This window comes from Eretmochelys imbricata, chromosome 6 (genome assembly GCF_965152235.1).
Source record: "Eretmochelys imbricata isolate rEreImb1 chromosome 6, rEreImb1.hap1, whole genome shotgun sequence".
Taxonomy (NCBI): domain Eukaryota; kingdom Metazoa; phylum Chordata; order Testudines; family Cheloniidae; genus Eretmochelys; species Eretmochelys imbricata.
In genome coordinates, this window is record NC_135577.1 from 48,700,174 (window position 1) to 48,706,956 (window position 6,783).

Genomic DNA, 6,783 nt, shown 5'->3' on the forward strand with positions numbered 1-6,783 from the left:
TCTCCATATTTAAGAACCCACTGAGGCAGGAAATAAAGAGCTTAAGCTGAATCCTCTGGTTTGGAGGAGAGGGGGGAGTTTTTGTGTGGTTTCCCTCCCCCCACCACTTCTGCTTTAAGAATTATAAAGAAGGAAAGGATTCTTTCCTGCCTGTTTTTTATATGAGAAATTCAGGTCTGGTCTAACTTGGAAGAACAGGATAATGAGAATACTGAAATGGTAACATCACAAGATGCAAGAGAGTGAAAGCTGAGCGTAGGGATGTAAATAGTGTTTTTAAAAAGTAAATGTTTATTAAAATTGTATCGGTTAAACATTTAACCATTAGGCTGCATTGCCGCCCCGTGTGCCCGGGATCCCAGCTGCTGGCTGCGCGCTTGGATACTCTGCTCCTTGCCAGCCATGCCTGCACCTGGGGTCCCGGCTGCCGGCAACTGGGACCCCATGGCATGGGTCTGGCAGCCAGGATCCTATAGCATAGGGCCGGCAGCTGGGACCCCCGGTGTTGGGCCAGCAGTGGAGTCCTGCAGCAGACTTTAAACAACCAGAACACCTTACTGATTACATTCATGCTTATAGGTTAACCGGTTAACATTTTACATCCCTAGCTGAGTGGGAAAAGCATTTTTACTCAAAGCATTTAAAACTTTAGAAACAAATTTAACATCTATGCCTAACACTTTAGAGAAAGGATGTCTTTGTCAAAGATTCAACACCTTCAAACTCCTCCCCACTCCCTAGCCTTTCCTTCTGCTAGGAAAAAGCAGAAATGACTCATACCTGTAAGGTTAAAAAAATCAAGTTTATATTACAAAGGGGAAAACAAATCATTTTAAACTTTTTTGTATATGTTATCAGAGTGGGTAGGAGTATATCATAAACCACATGAATGGTCAATGCTAGCTATTAGGGTGTTGCCTTTAAGTTCTGCCTATCCAAGCTATGAAAGTTTGTATATGTTTTCTGACGTCAAGTCACTCTTGTGACTCTTGGTTGTTGTCAAAATTCAGTTAGTCAGTTTTGTGGGTTCCAGCACTTTGCTTTGTTCGTTTTGCAGACTGAAGACTAGAGTTCTACTCAAAGTGAGACATTCCTGCATTCTTCTGAAGATCTGAATTTCATTTGCTGCTCAGCTGAGCTCACTGCTCCTTCCACCTGTGTAACCTATTCATAGACATGGCCTGACTACCTGATTCATTCTCCTGCAACTACTAGCAAACTTCCTTTGATCTCCTGGCTGCCATCACTTTGTTTGATATGCTGCTTTCAAGCATGAGAAGTGCTTTTAGTCCCTACACGTTTGAATTGTCGCATTCTTTCCCAAAGAATTGCATCTCACATCACCACTGAATTAGAAAAATTAAAGCACTTGCTCACTGATTGTACACTCCAAGTCTCCATTTCCAAATCAGTGTTCTGGCCAGAGACTGTATCTGCTGTGAACATAAAAAGCCCAATTCTTCTTTTCGCCCAAGCGCTTATACTTGCACTCTGAAAAAATTAGAAGCCGTATCCTTTGCTTCATCGAGAAAATTGCTGGACCCATCCTCTCAAAGGGAGCATTAGTCAGTACCTCTGAAGTTTACTGGGCTTTCTGTACCTATGTCGATTTTCCTATGAGTGGTTATGAGACGAATCCTCCTGAATATTGTGGAAAATGACATCCCATTTAAGCCATTCCTCCCTTGTGAGGCCCCTGCAATCCCAGGCTGAAATTTACATATGCCTGGCCTGGCCTGACCTAGCCTTGCTGCTGACAAAAGTGATGAGCAGCTGGTTTGTTCATGTTTCTAGATTCCAAGGTAGAGCCATACCATTAATTGACCAATAATAAGAATAAAAGTACCTGGTGGTCATAAGCCTAGGAGACTCCTCCATGTATTCTAATCATGAACTCAGCAGTGCCTTTAATTCCCCTGCTCCATAATCTTAGAAGAAATGTTCAAACCAGATACAATTGCTGCAGTTGCCTCTGCACTTGGCCTCACCGTCTCTTTTCCAAAACTTTAATGCAATACATCACAAAGTCATTCCAGCGTCTTCCTTTAAATCCCTTCAGCCTGGTAGATGACAGTAGTTCTGCCCTAAAATAGAGACACAGGTATTCACAGGGAGACCTTTGGTGCCTAGCTCCCACTTTAGGTACCTATGTCCAACATTTAGATGCTGCTGGCATTCACAAAACCCCAGCTCAGCTGCTGCCTAAATTCCTTAAGACACTTACATTTCTGCTGTTAATGTACCCAAGGTGCCTTTATTTTGGCAGCAGGGCATAGAATCATAGAACTGGAAGGGACTTCGAGAGGTCATCTAGCCCACTCCCTTGCACTCATGGCAGGATTAATTAACTAAACCATTCCTGACAGGTGTTTGTCTAACCTGCTCTTAAAAATCTCCAATGATGGAGATTCCACAACCTCCCTAGGCAATTTATTCCAGTGCTTAACCACCCTGACAGTTAGGAATTTTTTCCTAATGTCCAACTTAAACCTCCCTTGCTGCAATTTAAGCCCATTGCTTCTTGTCCTATCCTCAGAGGTTAAGAAGAACAATTTTTCTTCCTCCCCCTTGCAACAACCTCTTACATACTTGAAAACTGTTATCATGTCCTCTCTCAGTCTTCTCTTCTCCAGACTAAACAAACCCAAGATTTTTTCAATCTTCCCTCATAGGTCATGTTTTTAGTCATTTTTGTTGCTCTTCTCCGATTTGTCCACATCCTTCCTGAAATATGATGCCCAGACCTGGACACAATACTCCTGCTGAGGCCTAATCAGCGGCAATTAGAGCAGAAAAATTACTTCTTGTGTCTTGCTTACAACACTCCTGCTAATACATCCCAGAATGATGTTTGCTATTTTTGCAACAGCGTTATACTGTTGACTCACATTTAGCTTTTGGTCCACTATGACCCCAGATCCCTTTTTGCAGTACTTCCTAAATGGAGTACTTTGCATTTGTCTTTATCAAATTTCATCCTATTTACTTCAGACCATTTCTCCAGTTTGTCCAGATCATTTTGAATTTTAATCCACTTGCAACCTCCCCTGGTCTTGGTATCGTCTGCAAACTTTATAAGTGTACTCTGTATGCCATTATCTAGATAATTTATGAAGATATTGAATAGAACCAGACCCAGAACTAATCCCTGTGGGACCCCACTCGTTATGCCCTTCCAGCATGACTGTGAACCACTGATAACTACTTTCTGGGAATGGTTTTCCAACCAGTTTTGCACCCACTTTTTAATAGCTCTGTCTAGGTTGCATTTCCCAAGTTGGTTTATGAGAAGGTCATGTGAGACAGTATCAAAAACTTTACTAAAGTCAAGATATACCACACCTACCGCTTCCCCCATATCCACAAGGCTTGTTACCCTGTCAAAGAAAGCTATCAGGTTGGTTTGACATGATTTGTTTTTGACAAATCCATGCTGACTGTTACTTATCACATTATTATCTTCTAGGTGTCTGCAAATTGATTGCTTAATTATTTGCATCATTATCTTTCCAGGTACAGAATTTAAGCTGACTGGTCTGTAATTTCCTTGGTTGTCCTTTTTATAGATGGGCACTATATTTGCCCTTTTCCAGTCTTCTAGAATCTCTCCCGTCTTCCATGACTTCTCAAAGATAATTGCTAAAGGCTCAGATATCTCCTCAGTCAGCTCCTTGAGTATTCTAAGATGCATTTCATCAGGTCCTAGTGACTTGAAGATATCTAATTTGTCCAAGTAATATTTAACTTGTTCTTTCCCTATTTTAGCCTCTTCTGTTCCTACCTCATTTTCATTGGCATTCACTACATTAGACCATAGGCACCGACTTCCCCTCTTTCCCATGTGTGCTCAACCCCCCTCTGCCCTGACCCCGCCCCTACTCCACCCCTTCCATGAGCCCCCGCCCCTGCCCTGCCTCTTTCCACCCCTTCCCCAAAGTCCCAGCCCCAACTCTGCCCCCTCCCTGCCAATATTCCAACTCCTTCCCCAAATCCCCACCCCGGCCCCGCCTCTTCCGCACCTCCTCCCCTGAGTGCGCCACATTCCCGCTCCTCCTCACCCTCCCGGAGCCTGCTAACACTGCCAAACAGCTGTTTGGCAGCAGCCAGGCGAGAAACGCTGGGAGGTAGGCAGAGGAGCAGGGACACGGCATGCCCAGGGGAGGAGGAGGGTGGGGGGTGAGGGGAGCTCGGCTGCCGGTGGGTGCAAATCACCCACTAATTTTTCCCCATTGGTGCTCCAGCTCTGGAGCACCCACGGAGTTGGCGCCTATGCATTAGACATGCAATCACCACCAACCTTCTTGGTGAAAACTGAAACGAAGTCATTAAGCACCTCTGCCATTTCAACATTTTCTGTTATTATTCTTCCCCCCTCGTTGAGTAAGGGTCTACCCTTTCCTGGGTCTTCCTCTTGCTTCTGATGTATTTGTAGAATGTTTTCTTGTTACCCTTTATGTCTCTGACTAGTTTGATCTCATTTTGTGCCTTGGTTTTTCTAATTTTGTCCCTACATACCTGTGTTATTTGTTTATATTCATCCTTTGTAATTTGAAGATCATTGAAGATCATTGAAGATCTCCTGGTTAAGCCAGGGTGGTCTTTTGCCATACTTCCTATCTTTCCTACACAGTGCCCTTAATAATGTCTCTTTGAAAAACTGCCAACCATCTTCTATTGCTTTTACCCTTAGACTTGCTTCCAATGGGATCTCACCTACCAACTCCCTGAGTTTGCTGAAGTCTGCCTTCTTGAAATCCATTTTCTTTATTTTGCTGTTCTCCCTCCTACCGTTCCTTAGAATCATGAACTCTATCATTTCATGATTACTTTCACCCAAGTTGCCTTCCACTTTCAAATTTTCAACCAGTTCCTCCCTATTTGTCAAAATCAAATCTAGAACAGCCTCTCCCCTTGTAGCGGTCTCCACCTTCTGAAAGAATTTTTTTCCCCAGTACATTCCAAGAATTTATTGAATAATCTGTGTCCTGCTGTGTTATTTTCCCAACAGATGTCTGGGTAGTTGAAGTCCCCCATCACCATGAAGTCCTGTGCTTTGGATGATTTTGTTAGCTGTTTAAAAAAAGTCTCATCCACCTCTTGTTCCTGGTTAGGTGGTCTGTAGAAGACCCCTACTATATACCCTTGTTTTTTACCCCTTTTATCCTTACCCCTTTCAACAAGTCTGTCTCCTATTTCCATCTCAATCTCAGTCCAAGTGTATACATTTTTAATATATAGAAGGCAACACCTCCTCCCTTTTTTCCCTGCCGGTCTTTCCTGAGCAAGCTGTATCCTTCTATACCGATATTCCAGTCATACGTATTATCCTACCAGGTCTCTGTGATGCCAACTATGTCATAGTTGTGTTCATTTACTATCATGTGCACAGCTGCCTAACTCCTTACACTGCCCAGCCGCTCAATACGTAATTCATACTTAAGCCTCAGTGGGATTCAGGCACTAGGTGATCCACTACATCTTTTGACTGTGGGGCCTTATCTCATAGATGTGCTCTGAACATGTCTACACCCACACAAAACAGCCAGAGGAGGAAGCTACACTTACTTACAATCTTTAGCTTCAAGGTAAGAACATTTCCCCACGCTGTGAAAGACCTGTGTTCCTAGCAGAGTGTTCTGGGGTGGATGGCTCAGTCTCCTGGTGAAGCTGTTCCACTACGTATAAATATTAATCATTGGAACACTGACTTGAACTTGGGTTTCCTGATTCTTAGGGGAGGGCCCTGACCACTGGGCTAGACCAGTGGCTCTCAACTTTTTGAGACTACTGTCCCCCTTTCAGGAGTCTGATTTTGTGCCTTGGTTTTTCTAATTTTGTCCCTACATACCTGTGTTATTTGTTTATATTCATCCTTTGTAATTTGACCTAGTTTCCATTTTTTGTAGGACTCCTTTTTAAATATTTAGATCATTGAAGATCATTGAAGATCTCCTGATTACCCCCAAGTTTCACCTCACTTAAAAACTACTTGCTTACACAATCAGACATAAAAATACAAAAGTGGCACAGCACACTATAGCTGAAAAATTGTTTACTTCCTTATTTATGCCATATAATTATAAAATAAATCAATTGGAATATAATCTTGTACTTACATTTCAGTGTATATGGAGCAGCATAAGCAAGTCATTGTATGAAATTTTAGTTTGTACTGACTTTGTTGGTGCTTTTTCTGTAAGTTTTTTTTTTAAACAAGGCAAATATCTAGATGAGCTGATGGACCCCCCTGGAAGTACCCCAGGGGCACATGTACCCCGGGTTGATAACTACTGGGTTAGACAGTCAGTCTCTCTTTTTCTGGTCCCATGACTATATATACAAAGTGGTATAGCCTGTAACAGTTGTAAGAGGAAGGGTTTTTCTTGAAAAAAGACTCACTAGAATTAACTGCATAACTCCAGGAGAGGAAGGTTCATGGTTGCGAATCTCAAGTGGAGATAGGCAGCCTCTTTAGCCTCAAGCCAAAATGCCTAATTTTCCTCAGCATTGCCTACTGGCTAGCTTAGGCAGCTCCTGGCTCAGCATGTTGATTTTTGTGAACCCCATTCTGAGACACCTCCCCAGGCACTGTACTGGAGCCTGGTTACCTAACTTATGCATTGTGGGATTTACAAACGCACAGAAAGCAGTTAGGTGCCTATCTCCCACTGAGGGTCAAGCAGGTTAGGTGCCTAACTCCCATTATGCACTCAAGTCCCTCTAGTGTTCTACCTACCTCTTTAGGCACCTAAATACCTAAAGATGGAAATCTGGCCCTCAGGC